This window comes from Acanthochromis polyacanthus, chromosome 17, assembly GCF_021347895.1.
Source record: "Acanthochromis polyacanthus isolate Apoly-LR-REF ecotype Palm Island chromosome 17, KAUST_Apoly_ChrSc, whole genome shotgun sequence".
Taxonomy (NCBI): Eukaryota; Metazoa; Chordata; class Actinopteri; family Pomacentridae; genus Acanthochromis; species Acanthochromis polyacanthus.
Genome location: NC_067129.1, coordinates 17,746,247 through 17,771,517, shown reverse-complemented (window position 1 = coordinate 17,771,517; position 25,271 = coordinate 17,746,247). Strand labels below are relative to the sequence as shown.

Genomic DNA, 25,271 nt, shown 5'->3' with positions numbered 1-25,271 from the left:
AGCTGGTGTGCTAAACCGTGTAAAAGCTTTACCTTGGTGTGGTCGGGCTGTCGACCCTCCAAGCTGGAGGGTCGTAAATTTGGCAGCTAGCGTTCGGCGACGGAGCAATAGCCGAGTTAGCTCCAGTCTATGAACAGTTAAGCAAGCTAGCGCTTAAGTTGAGATATACTACACGAAGCGAGAAGAGGTGTTTGAGTGATGCTGCGTGGTAGCGCAGGCTACTTAAGGGTAGGTGGCTCCACCTGACGCAGGTGTCGCGATCACCAGCCAATCAGGATTGGCGTAATGAGATAACTGCTTCTGAGGCATACGCAGGGGGCGTATCCCATAGTGAGACATCGAAACGAATGCTAGGAATGAGAACACTTGTTTGTAATTTTCTGTAGATCACTCAGTAACAGTAACAGGAGTAACAGAGAATAAAAACTTTAGGAGGGTCTGACCCTCCCTAACCTCGACGCTTTGGAAATGCTCCATCCTAAGATGACTCTCATTGTTTACATGTTCAAAATAGATTAGTTGTTGAAAATGTAATTTCAAGAATTACAATAATAACAATGAAAAAGTGATTTGGATGGAGCAGTTCCTGAAGACCCTCCTAAAGTCATCTCCTGCATTTATACTCCTTGTATCTAAATGTGTTTGTTAGTTAAATTGTGAAAGAGGCACAGAAAAAATCATTCTAAAACTATCATTACTGAGCAACATCTGAAACATTTGTCATTGTTTTTTGTTTGTTTTTGTCTGAAGTATATTTATACATTTTTTCTTTGAAGATTTTGTGACAAAAATTACAATCAACTGCAAGAAAAGACTGATTATGAACAATAATGTCATCAAACAGAAACATTTGTAAAAGAGGATAAAGACTTTAGGAGGGTCTGACCCTCCCTAACCTCGACCCTTTGGAAATGCTCCATGCTAATATGACTCTCATTGTTTACATGCTAATAATCAATCAAATATTGTAAATGTCATTTGAAGAAATACGATACTAACAATGAAAAATTATTTGGATGGAGCATTTCCTGAAGACCCTCCTAAAGTCTATCCTGCTTTTACAATCTCTTCAGATATGTACTATAATTCCTTTGCTGAATCGTCACAGAAAAATTTGTTACAGTTACTGAGGAACATTTTAAACTTTGCTCTATTTTCTAGGATCTGGATGAATTTTCTTCAGTGTCTACAAATGTTTACAGAAATTATTTAAACTGAACACTTGTTTGTAATTTTCTGTAGATCACTCAGTAACAGTAACAGGAGTAACAGAGGATAAAGACTTTAGGAGGGTCTGATCCTCCCTAACCTCAACCCTTTGGAAATGCTCCATCCTAAGATGACTCTCATTGTTTACATGTTCAAAATAAAGTAATTGTTTAAAATGTAATTTGTAGAATTACAATAACAATGAAAAAGTGATTTGGATGAAGCAGTTCCTGAAGACCCTCCTAAAGTCATCTCCTGCATTTATACTCCTTGTATCTAAATGTGTTTGTTAGTTAAATTGTGAAAGAGACACAGAAAAAAATATTCTAAAACTGTCATTACTGAGCAACATCTGAAACATTTGTCATTGTTTTTTTGTTTGTTTTTGTCTGAAGTATATCTATACGTTTTTTCTTTGAAGATTTTGTGACAAAAATTACAATCAACTACAAGAAAAGACTGATTATGAACAATAATGTCATCAAACAGAAACATTTGTAAAAGAGAATAAAGACTTTAGGAGGGTCTGACCCTCCCTAACCTCGACCCTTTGGAAATGCTCCATGCTAATATGACTCTCATTGTTTACATGTTAAAAATCAATCAAATATTGTAAATGTCATTTGAAGAAATAGGATACTAACAATGAAAAATTATTTGGATGGAGCATTTCCTGAAGACCCTCCTAAAGTCTATCCTGCTTTTACAATCTCCTCAGATGTAAAGGGCTTGAAGAGGGTCCACCCTACCCTGTCTCTGCTGCTGCACTGAAATTCGAACATTTGCAGATTTTTTTTTGCGCAAGGCTTGCAAGTACATTTTACAAAGAAATGGCTCATAAATAGAGGAAATGACTGTTTGCATCAAACAGATATTTTATTGAACAACTTCAAATTTTCTAGGGCTGTGCTGGGTCCGGAAAATAAAAACACAACCATCCCTGAATGTGCTACAGGTGTAGCCACACACGGAAAAAGCAATCAATCCATCATGTTAGATGTTCAGTGGAGCAGCAGAAGAACCCTGACCCTTTTGAAATGTTCCATGCAAACATAACACTAACAGTATAAAGTGGTCTATGAATTCTTATTTTTAAATTTAATTTCTCATCACATCGTAAATGGAGATGGAAACAGTAAAATTAATATTAGAAATGAGGATTATGGAAGAATTTCTCCTTCTGTGCTTCGGTCAATATAATAAAACTAAACACAGCTTTAAATGGATTTGAATGGAACATTTCTGAAGACCCTCTTCAAGCTCTTTCCATCTGTTTTCAAACTTTCAAACTGTTTATTTTATAAGCAGGAAAAGAAAGAGCTGCACAGAAAGATTTAGAAATCCTTAAATTACAGAGTCCTAACCTTATCATTAGTGTTTCTACAGAGTAAAGGGTTTTTTGGTCTTTTTTTGTTTTTAAAAGAATGAAAATAAAGAGCTGTGTAGAAAGATTCAGAAATCCTTAACTTACAGAGTCCTAACCTTAACAGTACAGTTTCTACAGTGTAAAGATTTTTTTTGGTCTTTTTTATTTTTTCAAAGGAGGAAAAGTAAGAGCTATCCTTAATATGAAAGATTCTAAACTTATCATTACAACTTCTCCATGCAATTTCTAATAAAGAGGGGAAGAAAGTACTATAAACTAACAGTAAAAGGTGTGTGGCGATGGAATATGCCACTAAGTGCACTATGCCTGACCAGCTAGACACTGAAAGGAAGGCTACATCTCAGGTCTAAAAGGAGAAGTAGTCCAAAGCGTCCGAACAAAGAACAGTACCTCAACAGCCTGGGCGGGTGAAAATCGAGATGGGACGTGCACGATGGGCATGCCTCCTGTCTCCTCGACCCGAACACCGTAGTGGCTGAACAGACTGAATGGATCCTGTGGAGAGATGAGCAGAGAGGTGAAAGGAAGAAACAGGTTCAGCTGCTTCACACTGAAAAATGTGTCATTTGTATGGAGAGAGGTCGTGGTGTCGCTTTTCTAGCAGAAACATCATGACCCATATTTTCTTGAGGCAATAAAAACATCCACGGAGCTTGTTGTTAACTGCTGTGCTTTAACCTGTTATTTCCCGCATTTTAAAAACCTTTACAGAAATCAGTTCACTGTGCAGAAACATTTTCAGAAGAGTATTCAGCGTGGAATACTGACCACCAGCGGGTTGTCATCCTGCACACCAGGGGGGGTGGCTCAGGTCTGGAGCGCGTCCCTGGCTGGCCTGGAGGTTCCTGTGAGGGACAGTTTGTTGTCAGGGATGTTTTTCCTTAATGAGCACAAGTGTTACTAAGTTGAAAAATAAGCAAAAACCTTTAGGAGCCCACTGAAAATGTATCAAACAATGTGCAATCAAAATCTATTTAAATACAAACGCTACACTATTTTGTTGAATTATTTCTGCTTCAGACTGGTGGTAGATGAAGATAATACAATACAGAGAACAAATAAGATGACATTATTTTACTGTAGGCCAACTTGTAAACTGTTTGTAAATTCATCATTTTACTTGGAGAAGAATTTATTTAGGTGACACTTTTCTCGGTCTGTGGCTGCTGTGTTAAAGACAGAAAGACTCACCAGCTCTTTTAGTATCAAAATAACCCTGCTGTCATTTCACCGATCCTAACAAAACATTACTCCATAGATGCTGCTTTCAAACACATATCATGAATCTGAAATCATTAGGAGGAGGACCTCCATTGTGGGAAACAACAGACGCTGTATTTGTGAGGAGTGTGGTCAGAAAACCTGCATCAATACAGACTGAGTGCTGGAGGGCTTTATAATCTACTCCCACTTCAGGTTGGTTCTTTTAAAAGACACTCTTTCGGTTTCTTCGTCCAAACTGGCAAACGGAGACAGAGTGTGTACAAGATGGAAAGGTTTTGAGCTGAATTCTTGAGGCAGTTTTGGGGGAACGCTGGTTCGGATCAGTGAACACAACATCGTAATTGAGGCAGCTTGGTCTGAATTTTGTAGCACTTCTTCTTTACACATGTGCTCCTGAATACATTTTACATTTCACACACGTTTACGATGACTTGCAAACGTCACTGACACCATCGAGTGGTGACTGTAACACACTGTGCTCTCAAAAAGCCTGATTGCACTCTTCCAATAGTCCTTTCCTGTATTTTTAAAAATGACTATAGACTAACTTGACAAAATTCACTTGTCTCAAAGTAGACATTTCAGTGTGCTACTGACCTCCCCCGGGGTGGAGGTTCGCTGGGACGTCCTAGCTTGCTGGTACACCTGCACAGCAGAGTTGGACATCGGGGGGCTGGAGCTGCTCTCGTCCTGGAAATCAGAGTCAGAGTCAGTATCCACATATCCCTCTACATCAGAATCGGAACAATAGTCTGAATCTGATTCTGAGGTGTCCGGTAGGGGGATGAAACTTATCTGAGGGTCTGGAGGGTAGTGCAGTGAGCCAGAGGTGGACGGCTGGGGGCTGGTGCTCCTTTGTGGCTGGGCAGCGTGTACCTGTGACAGATAACTTGTGGTCAAACACTGTTGTCTAAAAATGCTGACTGACTGGTGATTTCATTTGGTCATTTGTTGTATTTATTACAGTTACGGTAAGCTATCCTCACAGGAGGCAGCTGTCTGTGAAAACACATTTCAGCAGAGTGTTTAGGACAACTGACCTCCGGCCGGGATGGTTCCTCGCCTCCACGCTGAGAGCCAGATTGAGAGAGGAAGAAAGGGAGAAATTGGAGGAAATTTGTCATTTCATGTCAAGCACAAAAGGTTTGTTTGTCAAAAAATGATACATTAGATGTATTAGACTAAAATGAAAAAGATATTCCACAAATCTGTTACATTACTAAATCCAATCCAAATATAATAGCAATGCATTCCATGTTTTACTATTCAAACCTATTTAATAGTCTGCAAAAACTTGTGCATTTTTCTTGAAATAATCAAGAATTCCATCCATCTATGCATAATCTATAAACCACTCAATCCTCTGTTGGATCGTGGGGGGCTGGAGTCTATCTCAGCTGAATCAGGGTGAGGGTTCACCCTGGACAGGTCAGCAGTCTGTCTCAGAGCAACAGAGGGAGACAGTTTATCAGGAAAAATGTGTTAATTTTCAAAACAACAACCTTCAGTACCATTAACACAACCCTGAAACATAACGACATTCAAATTACATCATTAAACGACACATATCTGGGGAGCAAATGCTCAGATCAAACCATGACAGCAGGTGGTGCTTCACAGAAGGATTTCTGTGGCATTTAAAACATTTTCCTGTTTCAACATCTTCATATTGCATATTTTTGATTTCACACTTTTTACAACTCTGTTATTAAACATGATGTAGAAAAAAAAGCATGACTGTGATTATTGATCATTTTCTATTAGGGTGTTGAGTTAAAAGAGTATATCTGTTATAAACTGATTACCCAGTTCATATACATATACAACTGCTTGAAAGAAGTCTTCTCTTTTTCGGCTGTCCTTAGGCGATGTCTCTGCATTGTTTGATCTGCCCTGTGCCCTAAATTTGAACCAGTCCATTTTTTTTTATCTGTTTAAAAAGCTTTACATCACCAATTCAAATCATATAATGCACTTCTTCACTTGTCAGAAAGTGACTGTAGTCCTACATTCTGACTGAACAGTGAGAATGTTGCAAAAATAACTTAAAACTTAAAAAAACAAAGACTATATTATAAAAATTGAGTTCAACAGACAAAAAAAACAGCTAGTAAAAGCAACAATTTGAAATGTGATTACAATACATTACACAATACCTTAAAACATTTGAACAATAACATTATTGAGTACAATATCTTAGATATAAAAATAACAGGAGATAATAAAAGATAATAAAAGGAACAAGTCAACATGGGATTAATGCCAGAAATAACTTTCAGAAAAGCTTTAGAAATAACATTATTGAGGACTATATCTTAAATATTGAAGACAACAGAATAAAAAAAAGTGTAGCAAAATGGATAATTTGGCATGTGATTAATGGTCCAAAATAATTTTAAAAATACAACTTCAAAACAATATTATTATTGAGGACTACATTTTAAAGATTAAAGTTACCAGATGAAAAAAATCAGCTAGTAAAAGCATCAATTTGAAATATAATTGAGGCAACAAAAAACTTCTTTTAAAAAAAACTTTTAAAAAATTAAAAATTAAAGTCAATAGAATTTAAAAAAATCAGAAGGCAAAAGAGACAAATTTGGCATGTGATTACTGCCACAAAATAGCTTAAACACTTTTAAAATATAACATTATTGAGAACTATATTTTAAAGATTAAAGTCAACAGAATAAAAACAGAGATAGCAAAAGAGACCGTTTAAAATGTGAGAAATGCCATAAAAAACTTTTATAAAAACTTTAAAAAATAACATTATTGAGAACTATATCTTAAATATTAAAGACTACAGAATAAAAAAACATAACAGAAGTGACAATTTGAAATGCTGTTAATGCCACAAAATACATTAAATACTTCAATTTTTTTTTGAGAACTATATTTTAAATATTAAAGACATCAGAATAATAATTTTTAAAAAAGGTAGTAAAAATGACAGGTTGGATTGTGATTAATGAAACAAAGTACGTTAAAAAGTTTAAAAAATAACAATATTGAGGACTATATCTTCATCATTAAAGACAACAGAATAAAACAACATAGCAAAATGGATCATTTGAAATATGATTAATACTACAAAATACCTTAAACAGTTAAAAAAAACTCTTTAAGCACTGTATTATCAAGATTAAATTCAACAGAATAATAAAAAAAATCAGACAGCAAAAGAGACTATTTGAAATGTGATTAAAGCTACTACATATCTTTAAAAAAATTAAAAATAACATTACTGAGGACTGTATCTTAATTATTAAAGAAAACTGAATGCAAAAATAATAATTATATAATAATAATTACACATAAATGTGCATTTTGGACTCAGGGAGAATTTTATATTTTAGCTAGCTAACACTAACAAGTTGGCCAAAGAGCATTACAGTCTATGCTAACGAGCAGATAGCATACAAACAAGTTGAAATCTTAAACAGAACAAAATAAATGAAATACATTTAAATGTTATCAGTGATTAATATTCTTACCTTGTCCATGTCTTGGTAGCAAAAAGAAATCGTAGTCCTGTAGGTTGCTCTGGTTTTCCTTCGTTCTTGATCAAATAGCTGCTCTCTCTCTGAGTTCAGTCGCAAAATGGCTAACGATGCTCAAGTCATCAAATGAAAACATAGAATCCATGGCAATGTTGTTTACCTTTGAACAAAAATCATTTTACCCACTCCATAGTAACAATAACAATGTGTAGTTGTTTTAGAATAGAATAGAATAGAATAGAATAGAATAGAATAGAATAGAATGCTTTACTTGTCTTTATACACATATAATCAAGGGCGTAATTTTCACCGGGGATACCGGGGTCATGACCCCCGCCAAAATCACGTTCAGCTAATGTAACTCCCACAATATAATCACATTTTTCCAATGTAATAAAAGCATTAATTATCTTGTTGATTTTTATTATTAATATAATTTGCCAACAAAACAGTAGCAAGTTTAATCATCTTAATGTAACCCCCCACATCCCCACCGAATACTTGGTATCACCCAACCCGCGGTGCCTCCTCTACTAACGTTCACTTTTCCCTGACCCTGTATATTTGGCATGGATGGAGACAGCAGAGCCATGAAGAAATGAAAAGAGCGCGAAAAGGACAAACAACAATTCTTCATTGTTGGTCGACACCAACAACTAAAAAAAAGGAAATATCCTGACCAAAAAGAGGTAAAATAGCCTACCTGTCTTGTTAAGTTAGCTGATGATTTGTGACTGGAGTTGGTTTGAGCTTGTCCTGTGAGGTAGCCGGAACGCACCGGAACGCCGTGCCGGTAAGAAATATACCTTAAACTGTTAAAATAAAATAAAAACTCTTTAAGCACTGTATTATCAAGATTAAATTCAACAGAATAATAAAAAAAATCAGACAGCAAAAGAGACTATTTGAAATGTGATTTGAAATCCATCTCTTCTACCGGAACGCCTCTGAAAAGCAACTTTCACTCATGCATACAGAGGTGGACAGAGTAGCCAAAAAATCGTACTCAAGTAAGAGTAATGGTACTTCAGAATAATATTGCTCAAGTAGAAGTAAAAAGTAGTCATTCAAAAATTACTCAAGTAAGAGTAAAAAAGTATTTGGTGGAAAGACTACTCAAGTAGTCAAGGGGCGTGTATAATTTTCGGTGTGGGGGCTACAGACCGATAGTCATTCAGGCCCATCACTTTGGAAGACTTGGGGACTGGTATGATAGTGGCAGCCTTCAGGCAAGCAGGAATGAATGCTACCTGAAGTGAGGTGTTGAAGATGTCTGTTAGTACCTCGGAGAGTTGATGTGCACAGTCCCTCAGTACTCGTCCTGAGATGTTGTCAGGGCCTGCAGCTTTGTGGGGATTGATCCTCTGGAGTGTCCTTGTCACATCTCCTTGGGTCACAATAAGGGGCGTGTCATCTAGAGAGGAGGTGAGTCTGGAGCAGGGGGGGTGTGTTGGGATCATCAAAGCAGGTGTAGAATTTATTGAGTCTGTCTGGGAGGGATGGATCTGTGGGGCATTGAGCATCTCTGACGTCGGAGTCAGTTTTGCACCTTATGCTTTCCCACATTCTCCTGGGATCACTGGATGAGAAGTGACCCTGGATTCTCTGCCCATATGTGGCCTTGGCCCTCTTGATGCCAGCTACTAGAGCTCTGAGAACGTGCTGAGTAGGATCTTTTCATAGCCTTGCTCTTTTATTATTATTTATATTATTTATTTATATTATTATTGCTCTACTGTAGACTGTGCACACAGGTGCTCAAAGCAGCAATGTTCCAACATAGTGATTATCTGCAAAAAAAATATCCTTTTGTGAACTGCTTTGTGCATCTCTGCAGATTTTTTGGGAGGCAATAGCCACACCTTGATTGCTTGCATCAGCCCTGCAGACTCGAACATGGAGGAAACCATCAACACACTGCGATACACTGACAGAGCTCGCAAGATTAAAAACAAACCCATTGTCAACATTGACCCCAGAGCTGCAGAAATGAAGCGTCTCAAACAGCAGGTACAGCAATAACAAAAACAAAAAAAAGATGAACATTTGCTGTGTTGCTGGCCTCATCAGATGAAGAGTAAACGCAGCTGTCTTACATGTTTAATAGGGAATATTTTGTCATTTGTTTAGGAAAGAGATCTGATGGGACATTGTGTATAATTCACACCTTGTGTCATTCATCTAAAATGTAATAAACTTCCCAAATGTCTTGATTTATATATATATATATATATATATATGTGTATAGGTTCAAGAACTGCAGGTAATGCTGCTCCATGCCCGTGGAGGAGTAGCTCCAGTGCTCTCAGGGTAAGAAATGTTTCCCTGTAAACCACCACGGTCCCACGAGGACATCAGATAAAAGCATCTTACCCATAGCTAAAGGCCATAACGGTTACTGAGTCCCTCTGTTACAGGCCAGAGTCAGCGGAGAATGTGACTAAGCTGTTGGAAAGGAATCGCGCACTGCAAGATGAGAACAATAAGCTGAGCAGAGAGCTGAGTGAGGCAGCTGGGCAAACGGCCCTCATGTTTGAGAAGATCATTATGGTGAGCCGGACCATAGCAGCATTCACTAATCCTCGCTCCAAAGTCATTGTGGAAAGCTGATGGGAAAACTGTTACTACTGCTGAAACTGTGTCCATTTAAGAACATGGGTTGAAAAAAAAAATAGTAATTTAAAATGACTAATCTACACAGTGTGCACTTTGTCTTTTTGCTGTGTTTATTCTGTGATATTTCTCTATTTTGCATTGCCATCCATTGGGCTTATCACAGTTAGTTTGCTTTGTTTTGCAGACGGAACAAGCCAATGAGAACCTACAGAGCAAACTGGAGCAACTGCGGCATCATGCAGCGTAAGTTTGCTAAAAGCCGGTGAGATTTAGAGCTTTAGGCTTCACCAGCTTTAAGACAACGCTGAAAACTTGAGCTATTCTTGTTAGAGGCTGGTTGGAGTCCGTTTTGTTGATTTCGGCTGCGGCCACAACCATAATAAATGTACTGAGCCACACACACTTAATTTTTCAAAAACGGATTTTTTTCAGATCCACAGTTGATCTTGAGAAAGTGGTGGAGACACTAGAATAGAGCAATGATTGTCCTACAGAAAAATGTCCAAACTCTACAATCTGCAGTGGATTCGCTGCAGAAGGAGAAAGAGGACCTTGTTTTGGCACTGCAGTCTGCCAAGAAAGACACCAACCAGGCCAAGTATGATCACTTTTTATTCTGTTTGTTTGTGCCTGTCATAATATTCATGTTAAAAAAAGTTACTTGTTTTGATGGGAAATCTTTGAAGTGATCTCATAATCCCACTTGCTGCACTTTCCTTCTTCATCTGACATACGCTACATTTATCAAGGCTCAGTGAGCAGCAGAGGAAGAGGCTGCAGGAGCTTGAGGGTCAACTCATAGACATGAAGAAGCTTCTTGAGCAATCCAAGCTACTGAAGCTCAAAGAGACCTCTGTTCAGAAAGTCAGCAAGCTCATGCAAGAGATACAGGTAACCAATCATTAGTTAAACACACACTAATACAGTTTTTGAAGGTCATTTTTGATTGATGTCAGCTGTGGCTTCTGAATGAAGTGGAGGTGATTGTCAGCAAGGAGGAGGCCCAGCACCACCCCAATGACCTGCCGGAAGACAGAAATGCCTTGGCTCAGGAGATCAACCACCTCAAACAGCAGATTGAGGCCGGGGAGAGACCAGCTGCCAAAATCAGGGTGAGCTGAGACATCGGTACTGCTAACCATATACACTTAGGAGATGATGCACAGAATTTCTTTAAAATGAATTAAGAGCAGCAGCAGAGGAAAACAGTGTTTGTTCCTTTGCTTTGTCATGTCCTTCCATGCAGCGTCGGACGCTCATCATCTCCGAGCTGGAGAGCCAGGGGGCGCTGGAAACACCTCTGACCAAACAGGTGGAGAACCTGGAGACAGAGATAGGCCTCAGGTGAGTCAGAAAAACCACTTCAGTCACTGTACCAAACAGTTTTGTTTTTTTTTTACTTAACCCCTTAGTCCCTACAGCCCCCGCTGGTGGGGGCTGTAGGTACTAAGAGTAGGTGCCTCACAAACAGGGCTCAGGGACTAAGGGGTTAACTGTTAAATTTAACCACTTTCATTGTATTCTTGCTTGTGTTGAGGTAGAATTTATTTTCAGTGTTTTGCTAAGTGGCACTATGTAATAGGTGGTCTGTCCAAAACATCATCTTCTGGGCCAGAATCCACTGAAACACCAATCTCCCCACAAATGTAGTTGAACTTCAGATCACATGAATAGTTATGCATATGGTTGCTAGGATACAAAGCAAGTCACTTCAACTCAAGGTTAAAGCCCCAACTCCTCCAAAAGTAAGTTTTTGCAGATATTCTACCTTTTTATTAGTTTCTTTTTTGCAAATTTGACCAATTATGATCCAGTTATAAAGCATTGCACCAACAACACATGATCCTGTGAAAAGTATCACACTGAGTGATTTGCTGAAATACTTCAGATGTACTAAGTTGGGTCACTGACCGGCAGATAAACTCTACAGACATGTGAAAGTCTGAGTGTCGATTGTCCTGTCGTGTTCTCTTTAAACTAAAGCCTAAGGGGAAGCGCTTCACCACTGCTAAAGCACCACTGAATCAGACCATCAACACTGAAGAGCTGATGTCATCCAGTGAGGATGACAAAGAGGAAGAGGACGAGTGGCAACCTGAGAAACCAGAGAAAGTACGCAGGACCTCAAAGAAAGCAAAAACAACAGGGGTAAGACTGGGATGAGGCTTTGGGTCATTTTTTAAACTGACCTTTTGTCCACAGAGTTCACACAAAAAGATCATGAAGCGTGGAAGCAAATCACATCCAGGCTATTAAATCAGCTTACTGATGTAGAAAGTTCCCCCACAGCTTCTTTTGCTGACATGTCAGTTTGTTCAGAGTGTTGTAAATGAGAGAAAAGCAGGAGATGCCAGAAAAAAAGTCTGTCAGCTTGTTGCAGCTCACTGTAATAATGAACCTGCATGAGGTGGACAATCTGCATGCAGACATGGAGATTACGATGTTGGTTAGCCAGGAGCATTTTTAGACAGACTTCAATGGGACTAGTATAATTATTATCACCTGGGGACCTCATATCATTTAAAAATGACCATGCTGTGTTTGTATTTTACTCCAGTGATGGAGTAAGTACAAATCTCCAGATCTGATATTAATACACAACTACATAATAACTGCTGAGCCTGTTGAAAGGCAGCAAAATCCCGTCCATCTCATCTTCCTCTGAGATTGGACTCTTCTGATGGATATGACAAGATGATGGACATGAGCCTCCTGAATTTACACCTAAAACACTGTGCAAACCTTTGTCAGAATTGCAAGCTTCAATAATTGTAAAGCAGCAAAGGAAAAGAGCTGAAACCAAAAAAAAAAACAAAACAAAAAACCAGACCACCAAGATTCACAGACTATGATACGAATATCGTTTTTACTTAAATTAACAACATGACAGATTTGTACAAGATCTAGGATGTCCACCATAACTATTACAATTATTACAGGTAATTTTAGTCCAGTTTAAATGGGTTTAAGAATGGGCTGCATGTTGATCAGGACTTGGGATGAGCACCATCACGTCTCACCTGAACTAACAGTGGAGGGAGGCTTCAGCAGACTGGTTGGATGCAGCGTGTGTTAGAAATAGAGCACAAATAAAACAGGACAAGCCAACAAATGCCGCAGCGAAGTAGTTAGCTGTAGCCTCAGTGTCCCATTAGCTTTAATCATGTAGGGAGACATGTAAATACACAGCATGTTAGATGTGTCATTTTTCTTCATTTTAATGCTTGTAGTGGAAATGAAGGCTACAATTAAAAAGTATAATTGAAACTAAAAGCTCTAATTCATGTTTTCTTCCATGGAGGATAGCTACCAGACATATCTTTTGATGTACCAGAGGGAGCACTCCTAATACAGAGCATCAAACAGTTCCAAATGTAGCTGATCTGACTTTCAGTATCAAAATTTTAATTGACGAAAAGAAAGATTTAATTCAAATCAATATTTTTTAAACCTGCAAATCCATTAGTATTACAGTGGCGGTGTTAGAGTTATAAATAAGCACATGAACTACTTTTTGCTGACATTTAAAGAATGCTGGATGGGTCTTTAAGTGACACAGCCAGAAAAAAAAAAAAAAACAAAAAAAAACAACACACTCACAAAAATGTGGATGTACAGGTGAATGTTAAAAGTAGAAAGACTGGCACTGCTCTGAATGAGCACCACAGGAGCCATTATTCACAGTGCGGGGGCAATCGCTGTGCTCAGCTATCTATGTTTTAGCAAAGCACGTCTCTCACCTCCCAGTCAAGGTAATCACCGACGTCTTCAAAGTTGGTGAGAAGAGACACTGAGCAGAAGAGGCGAGGCAGCTCATCCCTTGTCATAGGGGGGAAGCGGCTGTCTTTAAGGGCACTGCAGGCAGAAAAACACAAAGAAAGGGCACATTACAAGACATGATTCAGAAAACAGTCCTTACAATCAAGTTTCAGAAGGTGTGACAGTTTAATTACTAGGTGTAGGACTTTAAATGCCTGACTCCTGGTGGTGGTATGAAAAAGATGCAACACTTTCCACCAACTCCTTTTTGTCATGAGGGCTTTCCTCTAATATGAACAAGCCATGGACATAAAGAGGCCAGCGGGTAGTAGCATGTCAAACAATGTGTGTGTGCAGAACACCGCACAGGGAGGTGTGTGTGTGTCTGCATGTATTTGATAAGTCAACAGTGGCTACCTTCAGGTCAAAATATACATCCCACTCCAGACGTTTACTCACTAGTGTCTCAAATTTTTCCAACAGTGTGAAGCACTCCCCAGAGACGTACATGTGCAAAACTTGTACAAATTTGTGAAAAACTAAGAAAAAAAAAAAAAAAAAAATCGTAATACTCAACTTGACCACCCTTCCCGTTTTAACCCTCCTGTTGTCCTCATTTACAGGCACCAAAAAAATATTTTCCTTGACTGAAAAAAATCCAGCAAAAGAAATTCCCCAAATTTCAGAAAATTTGCAAAACCTTCAGCAAGAAAATTCCAATAATTCCTTAGAAGTTTTGTTTTAAAAAAAAATCCCCCAAATTTGGCAAGATAATTCTTTTAAATATTTCAAAAAGATGAGTAAACATCCTCCAAAAAAAAAAAAAAAACAAAAAAAAAAAACAAAAAAAAAAGCTTAAAAATATGTAATATTTTCTTTAAGAACATTCACCAAAAAAAAACCAACCAAGATCTAGTGAAATTCATTGGATTTTGGTTGATTTTTTTGTGTGAATGTTCTTACGAAACATTTTCAATTCAGCTTTACTCATTTAAAAAAAAAAAAAAAAAAAAAAAAAAAAAAGTGGGTGCATTAAAATTAGTGCTGCAATGGATGACCGCTTTCATATTTTAGAGGAGTCGTTTGGTCTATAAAATGTCAATCGGTGTTTTCCAAAACCCAAGATGACGACCTCAAATGTCTTGTTTTATATGCAATCAGATGGTTGAGGGTTTTCCCTCGTGAAGAAAATCTGAATGTCAGGACCAATCGCAGACTCTTATCCTCAACTCTGATATTCATTTGCAGATATTTTGTATTCATTCATTGGAGAAAGCCTTGAGCTAATTTAACTTTACAAAAAGAAAGACATATGAAACATCTCCTTTAACAATTTCTACATTTAAATTTGTAGCTCACTTTCAAATAAATGGAAATTTTATATATATATATATAAAAAATGCTACATCAAATGTGCACAGGTAGTTGAATATGAGATGGAAAAACAAAGAAGAGAACCTCAGTGTGGTCCTTACTATCACTGAGAAGGAGCTGGTATTCCTAGCCCATTATATTACTGGTATTCCTTACCTTCATAGAAGAGCAGATATGCACATTGAACAAAACATGTTAGCAAGCAATTTAAACTTAAATCACAATTAGATTTTAGTTGCTGCTTTTGCTTATTAGAGCTCACAATTTTACCTTATCTATGCTATCTGACTAGCCTAGCGGCGCTAGACAACCCATGGCAACGAATTTAATTCTCTGCCAAGGTGGGTCTAGTTACCCTCCATAAGGCTCGAGGCTGGATTCTCCTAAAACTGGCCGGACCAATCACCATGAAGTGTAGAGTCAGAAGGCGGGCGTAACGAAGTAAGGACAGAGGCGTGACGATTCTGCCAAACAAGCAGCGCACAATAAACCGTTATCTTTCGACTCGGCTTTGGCCACAGCCCTTAAAGATTTGAAGCTAAAATTCAACTTGAAAGATAAACAAAGGACAGCACTTAAGTGTTTCATTGAGAAGAAAGACGTATTTGGACTTATGCCGACGGGATATGGCAAATCCTTAATATACCAGTTGGCTCCGCGGCTCCGCTGGTTGGGAAGCTAATGGGACTTAGCCACAATCCGCCGGTGCTCTCGGAACTACGTCAGCCTATTCATTGCGTTGATTGGTTGTAGACCTACCCAATTGCTGCAGAGGGATTTGATAGACAACCTTTTAGCCCGCCTCCCTCCCTGTCGAGCTTCCCTTGACCCTTGTGTTGTCAGAAACATGGGTGTAGCATGGCTAGGCTACCATCTGACAGCATTTACACAGATTTTAGTAAGTACTACATGACCAATTAACTATAGTGGCATTTATCTTAAAATATTCATCCCTTCAAGTCAAGTAAGAGTCAGCTAGCTAAATTAGCTGACTAGTCATACCTGAGGCAGTGCTTGCTGACTAGAGCAGCCCATTTGTTTTCTTGCATATCCATCTATCTATCTATAAAAGAAAACACAGGCTCTTATCTCTACATTGTTGTACTGCCACCATCACTAAAAAAGTGCCAAAAATGTCACAATCTGAAGCCCTGCACTGTTTACTGGCCAACTACGCAGAACACTGTATCTATAGCAAACACTGCAGTTCTGAGTATTTCAGTAATTCAATGTGACAATGCCCCCGAGTGAAGGACATGTCGAGGACATCACAGACCACAAGTCTGAATTTCTCAAACCTGTGGGAGTTTTCACATGTGGGTAGCATTAGCTTTCTGCATTCCTGGCAGAATACAGTATTATCATTCTGTTTTCATTGGTGTATAATCACCTGTAACTATGAACAGTTGTGTTTTTGTTAGCTTAGAATTAGCCTATTTTTTTTTTATCTTCAGAGAAAGCAGGTCAACTTCCACATAGCATGTCATGTTTATACAGTAACCCAGAATGAACAAACCAAACACTGGCTCTGAAGAGGCCTTTTGCTTTATGTAGTCGCCACCACAGGTTCTCCTCCATGCTTGAAAAGGGATAAATATGCAGTTGGTAGCAATCTGCTGTCTCACCGCTAGATGCCGCTAAATCATACACACTGGTCCTTTAAGGTAAACTTGGATGGAGTCTCAGTGTCTAACAGAGGTGGAAAAGTTACAATATTGTATGCTCACATCATTAAATTTGTTTAGCTGGTGAAAAATCAGTCAGCACTAAACATTCAGTTTTATTAAATGACATAAGCCCAACACACTGCTGGTCACAAAAATGTCCAGGTAACATGGGATTTGACAAAATCCCTGCCCCATTCCTGATAAGGCATTTTAAGTCCTCACAGCCTCTTGCAATGAAGCACTTACCCTGATTACCCACACTACGTTAGTTAATGTTTAGGCGGGTTTAACGCTTAGCATAGACACTTGGAATGCATCCCAAAATAAGGGTGTCAGAAGGCATTTTTAAATTGATACACCAATCAAGACATGTCCATTCTTTTTCCCTTTGGTAGAGACTCTGAGGGATATGCTAGATTGGGTTTACATGGGACAGCTTGCTAGTACAGGGAGCTACATGTAGAGATAACACTTGTGTGCAGATTTAGAGATATGAAAGCTATGCAAGGAATCAGGAGTTTCTGAAATGAACTGACAAAAAAAAAAATCCTACTTTTCACTTAAAAATTAAACATTTCTTAGATTGCAAAATCAAAATACACTCAGACTATCTGACATGCATTTGTTCAGCCTACCTAACTAATGGTGTGGCACACATCCATGTACTGTTCAGTGATTGATACACCACTGTGACTTTTGATCAGCTCTTGAATCAGACAGTGGAAAGCATTTTGCCTGGAGTTTGAACAGGCTTTTAATAAGGTTAGTTTGACAGATTTGGAGGATACACTTTTGCAATTAAAGACTCCTCCAATATGCAGGGTCAACCTGCCAAAAGCAACATTCCAAAAAAATGCAACACACAAAACAATCTCTACTATAAATATAGAAAAAGCTGTTTTACATGTGAAAAGTAGAAAATGGACTGCTTCTTATAATAAATAATGAGTACCATCAAATACCTTGGGAATGTTGGCACCGTTCACATTCAGCAAATACAAACCCTCCATAACCACTAATATACATTTGACATATATACAGCTCTGTATTTATAGCCAAGTGCGAGGCTGGCTGTCACTTCAATGTGTCACATGACAGCACACAACGAAAACAATACAGCAGCGCCTTTCAGTATTTTTAAACTTTTAAAAAAGGTGGCCTTTGACAATATGGGTTTTCACCCAATATAGGTCAGTGACTATAAATGGAAACAATCTTTTTACAGCCTCCAAATGTGAGTAAAACACCTGTGAAGTCACATGCTATCACATTTCAACGGTCACATAAGTATAAGGTGGGGACAAAATGTTTCGATGGAGGGCGCGGGAGTGCAATTATGGGCAGAAAATATCAGTTACTGCTCTTAAGGTTCATTTGGTCAAAGCACTTAAAAATATCTTTTTCTGTGCATGCTTCAAGTGGTTTAACATTGTCTGTCTGTTTGCTTTAATGACCCCACACTGTCACTACTCCACCTTTAACATCAGTTAAATTAAGCAAAGCTTAGTACTGCTAAGTACTTAGCAAGTGCCACCTTTTCTTTGTTGTTGATGCTAAACTCTTACTTTTCCCTAATTCGACAGTAAACTATTACGTACTGAACAAAACCTGCTGTAAATGAATAATATTAATTGTTGTGCATTTGTAATATTAATGACACCGTGAATATATCTAATCACAAAATTAATTACTTCAAGTTCATTAGTGCTTCGTTACTAAGCTAATGTAGCTTATAGCTAACAAAGCTAAACCTAGTATGTGGCAATCCGGAGTTCATTGAAGGCAACTCAAACGATTAAGACCATTACCAATAACTTTTTTTTTTTTTTTTACCTTAACATGGTAAACGATCCGACCTAAACAAAGATTCTGCTGCTGTTAAAAAATAAACTACGTTATCTTCGTTCCACCCTGTCTAGTTCCAGTACTGGTCCCAAAATCTAGCAAGATTTTTTGTAGGCCCTACTCCCATACAAAATGTGTTTACCAAGCAAAGTAGAGCCAACACAAATATTTTGTGTTTTATTAACACAATGTTAGCAATTTAAGTGTTTACAGTCAAATTTAATTATTACACTAAAACTTTTTTTTTTTTTTTTAAATTGCCTCTCCACATTTATAGCTACTTTTACATTGTGATATACAAGCATAAGTGATATTCATTTACTATCATTCCTTGTTGACCGTTCAATTCAATATTTCCACAGAGTTTTGAGTTGGTAAGAAATAGCAAATGGAAGGTTAGAAAAGCCACTTTCAAAACTACCTAAAATAACTTCCACCTTGACTTCCACCTAGCATGTCATGGTGGAACGTGCTGTTATAACCAACATTGTTACTGTTCTTCACAGGTTCTCATCAGGTGTTCTGTGATACTGAGTCATTGTTGGCCTGTGTTGGTTCACAGTGCATTTTCTGCACAGGAAAAGAACTAGCCAACAGAAGTCATCTTAGTAAAAAGCATCTTAGGCTTAAACCACAGTGACAGAGGAAAATACAGAACCGGTAAGAAATTATTCTATTTCTGCACGAACCAACAACTTAAAGCTGCTGTCCGGAGTTTCCGTTTGTTTTCAATTTATGTATCATTTTTTAACAAAGCTTAAAATGTGTTAGTCTAGTTCGATACTATAATATAAAGTTAGTATAACGCGATATGAAAATTTATTCCTGAGCTCCGCCTTCCTCTCATAGACCAATGTTATTCCAAAAAGCGCCGGTCGCTGCCGACCAATCGAGTTCGAGCTTCAGCTTTGTCATGCTGTCAATCAACAGTTACGCGCACTGCAAGCAAGACCATGGAGAGGTGGGCGAGCTACGCACTACGCAACCGCGCGCACATTTGTTTTGCTTGTGGAGGAGAGAGCATCAGGGATCAGCAACTTCCAGAAAAGTTACCAATCCCACGGCTTGTCAGGCCAAGAGCCTGTAGGACGTTTTTTGGCTCGGGGTGCTCGCGTCGCTCCCCGACCACGGCCTCCATAGCCCGGCTGACGGCTTCGTTTAGATGCCGTGGTCGGGGTGCTCGTGTCGCTCCCCGACCACGGCATCCATAGCCCGCCTGACGGCTTCGTTTAGATGCCCGACCTCTGGAGGAAGATGTTGGGGCGTCTGGGACATACTCTTCGTCAGAGGAGTCATGCAATTCTGAACTCTAGATAGAAATAAATATACAATGTAACACATATACACGCGTAACTACACTAAGTTTGATAAACAACGTCATCGAGAGGGATACACGAGTGTAATCACATATTGAAACTTTACTCGTTCGTCCTAGCAGATTCATGTTATTTTGGTATTAGGGCAAGTTAGACTCAATACAGCATTCTAACACAATTCCTTTATTATTTACTAAATGTAGAAGAGGGGAAAACAGCAAAACAGGCAAGATGCTGCAGCACTCCGGGCACTCCTCTCATGTACTGCGCGCGTGCACAAATAAAGGGGTGAAATCAGAGGGACGGAGGGTGGGACCAACAGTGTTTTGGGAGACGCTGCGATTCAAACTCCGGACAGCAGCTTTAATATCTACTTCTCAGAAAGTAAAGTATGTGATATTTCCTTGAAACTCTATGCTCTGTGTTGCTTGAAACTTATACAGAGATCTGTACATTGTCATATTCATTATTTTATGTTCTTATAATGGCATAGCATTGCAGCTGAATAAAAACCTGGGAGATGAAGTTTGTCAGTGTGCTGCTTGTCTGTAAACAGACAGACATCCTTCACCTAAGCAACACCATTCTGCTTCTCCTAAGGGATCCTGTAAATACATAAAAAAAATAGAAAATACAAAAACTTTATTAACCTAATTAATCCCATAAAGTTTTTCACATTAGATATATGTTGCATAATAATGACATACAGCAATACTTAACTACGTGACATGAGGCAGATTTTATTTGCTGCCAGTATGCATTAACTGGGACAAATATAATAGACAGTTTTAATATGTACCAAGTGTGATCTCTTTAAGAGTGTATAGTAAATACTCTAACTTTAAAAACTAGTTGTGAATGATGTATACGCAAAATACCTTGATGAGGTTTTTCTCTTTACTGCAGGGAACAGTGCTTCTAATGCATGCCATAGCTGCAGCTGAGTGGTGCAAAAATTCCAAATTTGGGGGAGCCTTGAAGCTGCCAGCTGTCATTTCAATGGACAAAGGGGAACAAATGGAAGTCCTCAAAGAACTGCAGAGCTGGGAGGGTGAATTTGATGAGTCCTCTCCAATGGAAATGATGTAATTTGTTTGTGAAAAACATGATGACCATGAGAACTTCATTAAAGGAATAGTCGACAAAAAAACTCTGAAAATATTTGCCAGGTTTGAGGAGGTTATGAACCTGAGTAAATAAATTAATCCAGGAAAACACCCCCTCCCACACCATATATGTTGTATTTACCATTTTACTTTATTTTGTATTCTGTATTGTATTTATAGTGTATTAAAATGGTTAAGAGTTGTTCAAGGCAAATATGACACACACACCTCATATTTTGTATTTTATTACTGCATTTACTAATCTACTTTTTTCTATTCTGTATTGTATTTAAATTTTGATAGTAACTAATATTTACTTTCAATTTAATCAGTTTAAATTTCATCTGCTTTTAATTGCACAACTTTATTTCTGTGTGAGGCTCTGATGAGAATTCTTCAAAACAGCATGGAGACGAGGGAGGGGGCTAAACGCTGATTGCCATTCATAACAGAGTTGCTGGAGTGCTGGAAAAAAAAAAACTAAAAACTTTAAGATCCCAATGCACCGTGGCATCCAGGGGTGAAAGTAGTTTTAAATTCTTGCCGGAACTATTAGTAATAGTTCCGGACCGTTCCGGCTTACTTTCACCCCATTCCGTCGATGCTAACCATTGTAAATCCTGTTGAAAGTTTTTCAGCCAATCACAAGAACGTGTGGAATTTCACGTGTAATTTATTGCTCGTCCCAGTGCAATAAATCAAGCGCAACCATTTGCTATTGGCTGCTACTGGCCATAACAATCGCTGTGTTACGAAGTAGACACGCATGCGCACTCACGTACTGCTGAGTGAACTCCGGTCGATATCTATGGATAGCAGGCAGGCCGGGCGGCGTACCGGCGTACCCATAGATACCGGTGGAAGAGCGGCGTTCCGCCACCAGATCTTTTGCCGGTACGCAGTTCCGGACCGTTCCGGCTTACTTTCACCCCTGGTGGCATCTCCCTCAGACAGCGGAATAAACCATGGCATCTCACCCAAACAGCGGTAAAAGTACTGGCATTAACCATAGCATGTTCCCTAAACAGTGGCATTAACCGTGGCATCTCTGCTGGCATCTCCAGAGCCCACTGGAAATACCGCTGCGGCAGTGGCATCTCACCCAAACAGTGGCATTAACCGTGGCACCGCGGCGGTGCCACAAAAAGTGTCACTGCTCGCTGCCAGTGCCACAAATCGGACCTGCTGTCTCTCCAATTCAAGCTCTGATGGAGAGCTTTTTGTATTGAATTCATGATAAGTGAAATGATGTTTCGATATGACAGTTTGTGATCTCAACGGTGTAGCGTAATACACAGCTACACCCGTCAAGTGTGCAGCAGTACACATTAGTAGAGAGGAAACAACAGTGAGCTTTGACATGCAGCAAAACAACAAAAGACCAAAATACTCACGAGGGATCATTTGTAAACCTGGGTGTTCTCGGAGGTTGGTATCCGTACAGATGGCAATAAAGCACGTCAAAACAGATGTGACGACCCCCGTGTGTCCGTCTATTAGGTGAACTAATCACATCTGTTCTCTTTAAGGTGCTGGGATTGGCCAAGTGTAATCATTGAGATGTGGAGCACCTGGGCCCGGTGCTCCACCTCAGATATATATACTTAAGTGGAGACAGCTGGGAGGCTGCCTCCACACAGACACAGGGAGAGAGAGAGAGAGAGAGAGAGAGAGAGAGAGAGAGAGAGAGAGAGAGAGAGAGAGAGAGAGAGAGAGAGAGAGAGAGAGAGAGAGAGAGAGAGGAGAGAGAGAGAGAGAGAGAGAGAGAGAGAGAGAGAGAGAGCTGGCATGTTGTTATTAGGCCTTGTTGTGGAATTTCCCACCGCAGCAGCGCTCACCTGTCTTTGAGATGACAGAGGACTGAAGACAGAGAATCTGCCGTGATGATGATGATGATGAAGATGAAGATGAGTCACACAAACAGGAAGCTCAGTCAGACTTGGCAGGAGCTCTCAGCAAGGATTTGATCAATATTAATGACTTATTTATTGCTTCTCAGGTCTCCTTTAAGACTTGAAAACAGACCAATATCTCTATCCATGTTTATAACCATTCAGAAGCCTAGAACTTATCCCAATGCCAAATAGTTAGTTAGTCTTGTTACCATGGGCCCTTAACTTCTTTGTGTCCTTTTTGTAATGTGCTTTTGTTGTGATCTATTGTCCAATGTTTCATTGTGTGTTTCACTGTTATGATGTTTTGTTGTTGTTGTTTTTTTTTGACTAATGACTGTGGATGTAAATTAGCATTGTTGCCATAACCCCGCATATTTACATCTATTACTGTCCATAAATAGGCTTTCTTCAATGTGCGCTATCACGATCAAATAAATAAATGAATCAATCAATCAAAAAATAAAATACACAAAAAAGTCTTAGAAAATCTCCTGATATTTTACAATTTTATGCATTTCCTGTATTTTTAAAATACACAAATAAATACAGCAAAAATATCTATCTATCTATCTATCTATCTATCTATCTATCTATCTATCTATCTATCTATCTATCTATCTATCTATCTATCTATCTATTTCCTTATGTTTCCTCTCTAAAAAATTATTTGACTTTTTTTTCAATTTACTGCAATTTTATGTCACTTGTTTTGTTAAAATACACACATATTAACTAATAAAATTACAGCAAAAGTATTAATTTACATGTTGACTGCAAAAAATTAAAACAAACTCAACATCTCAACAAAACAAAATCAAAAATCTGTATGGATAAATATTAATTAAATCTTTGACAACGTGCAACCACAAAATTATACAGTTTTATTTTATTTAAATCAGCTAAAAAATATCACAAATATTTTTCAGATTATTGCAATAGCTGATTTTACTATTTTTTAAACTTACAATATTACTCAGTTTTGATATATTTATCCTTCCACATTTACTACCAGCTTTTCTTTTTTTTACATTTTAAAAAATCCCATATTAATTTATTATTATTATTATTATTAATAATAATATTATTATTATTAAAGACAAAAAATACACATGAGCTTATGTAAAATAAAGGCTGCTAAATGTGTTTTAATTAGAGAAAATTGTTGCATTTTAAGAGATTTTTTTTTCAATAATCTCACAGTATTTTGCTTTGCATGCAGCTACCTGATCTTCATTAGTTTTTATAGTGTACCTGGATGATTACAGCTGCTCACTGGTGGATGATAAATGACCACTGTGATGGTTAACACGATACAGGACATGTCCATAGCTGATACGTGTTCCCATAGCTCATCCAATTCTCTGGTGACTTCATTGTTTGCATGTCAACATCATCTGTCACAGTAAGGGCGGAGGCTGAACCTGACATCTGTGTTGGTCGGAGAGGATTAGCTCTATCAGTGTTATTACAGTTCCCAGAGACCACAAGGTTGCTAAAGGTCATGGATCACAATCACAATTACAACAGAGCTGCATGTGCTCATTTGTCCTGCACATTCAATAAATCCTTTGACTCATTCGCAGGACAACATTTGGTTCCAGGAGAGTAATTTTACATAATAGTGAAAACTGATACATTTTTGGAAATATTAATGGTAAAGATCAGAAAAAAAAAGCAAGTCTGTGCTCTGGCTTCTGCTTGCTTATGGCCTCTCTTCCCTGCAGAAACCTTGTCCTCTTTTTATCTGGACTCAGCTGTTTCCCCCCTCTGGCTCCCAGTGTAATGACCTTTCTCTTCCAGCCAGAACAGAAGAGTCACTCCCCATTTTCCATTGTAGGCTGAAAACTCATCTCATCAAGTGGGGATGTCAACCCACTCAGCTTCCCCTCTGCCGTATCTACCTTTTTTATTTTCTGAAAAATAAATCTTCTGAGCTTTTTATCTTTTAACTTGGCATGTCTGCTTTATAAAATGATTGAGTCATATGCTGTTGCCTGGGCAGCACGGCTCTGACGTGATCTACTCTCTGCCTCGACCCATTGTTTTGGTTGTTTTGTAATTTTGATGCTGAAATTGAACAAAAAAGTCAAATGCAAAAATTTGAAGCATTTCTGAGTGCATAAATACATGTGATATTTTGATGTGTTGACTGTTGATCAGACAGAACATTTTGCAAGATGTCACCTTGGGATTTGGGAAACTTGATAAGCATTTCTTACAGTTTTCTAAAGTACTATAGACCAAACAATGAACCAATTTATTGAGAATGGTCTGCAAAGTAATCTGTAATGAAAGATGAGTCAACAGACATATAGGTGAGATTCAGTTTTCTGTCCTCTCTTGTCCTTTATAAGCTCCTCTGTTTCAGCA

The 25,271-nt window shown here is 38.4% G+C and overlaps 1 protein-coding gene and 1 long non-coding RNA gene across 3 annotated transcripts in view; one reads left to right on the top strand and one right to left on the bottom strand.

Annotated features, from left to right (window-relative positions):
- Window positions 1-25,271, top strand: part of kif4 (kinesin family member 4) — a 62,148-nt gene that overhangs the window by 16,135 nt on the left and 20,742 nt on the right. The gene's annotated exons all lie outside the window — the stretch shown is intronic.
- Window positions 10,534-22,671, bottom strand: LOC127530621 (uncharacterized). Its single transcript, XR_007937267.1, has 3 exons — window positions 22,401-22,671; window positions 13,680-13,794; window positions 10,534-11,260 (listed from the first exon to the last, which is right to left on the bottom strand). It is a non-coding gene; the product is annotated as an uncharacterized LOC127530621 (long non-coding RNA).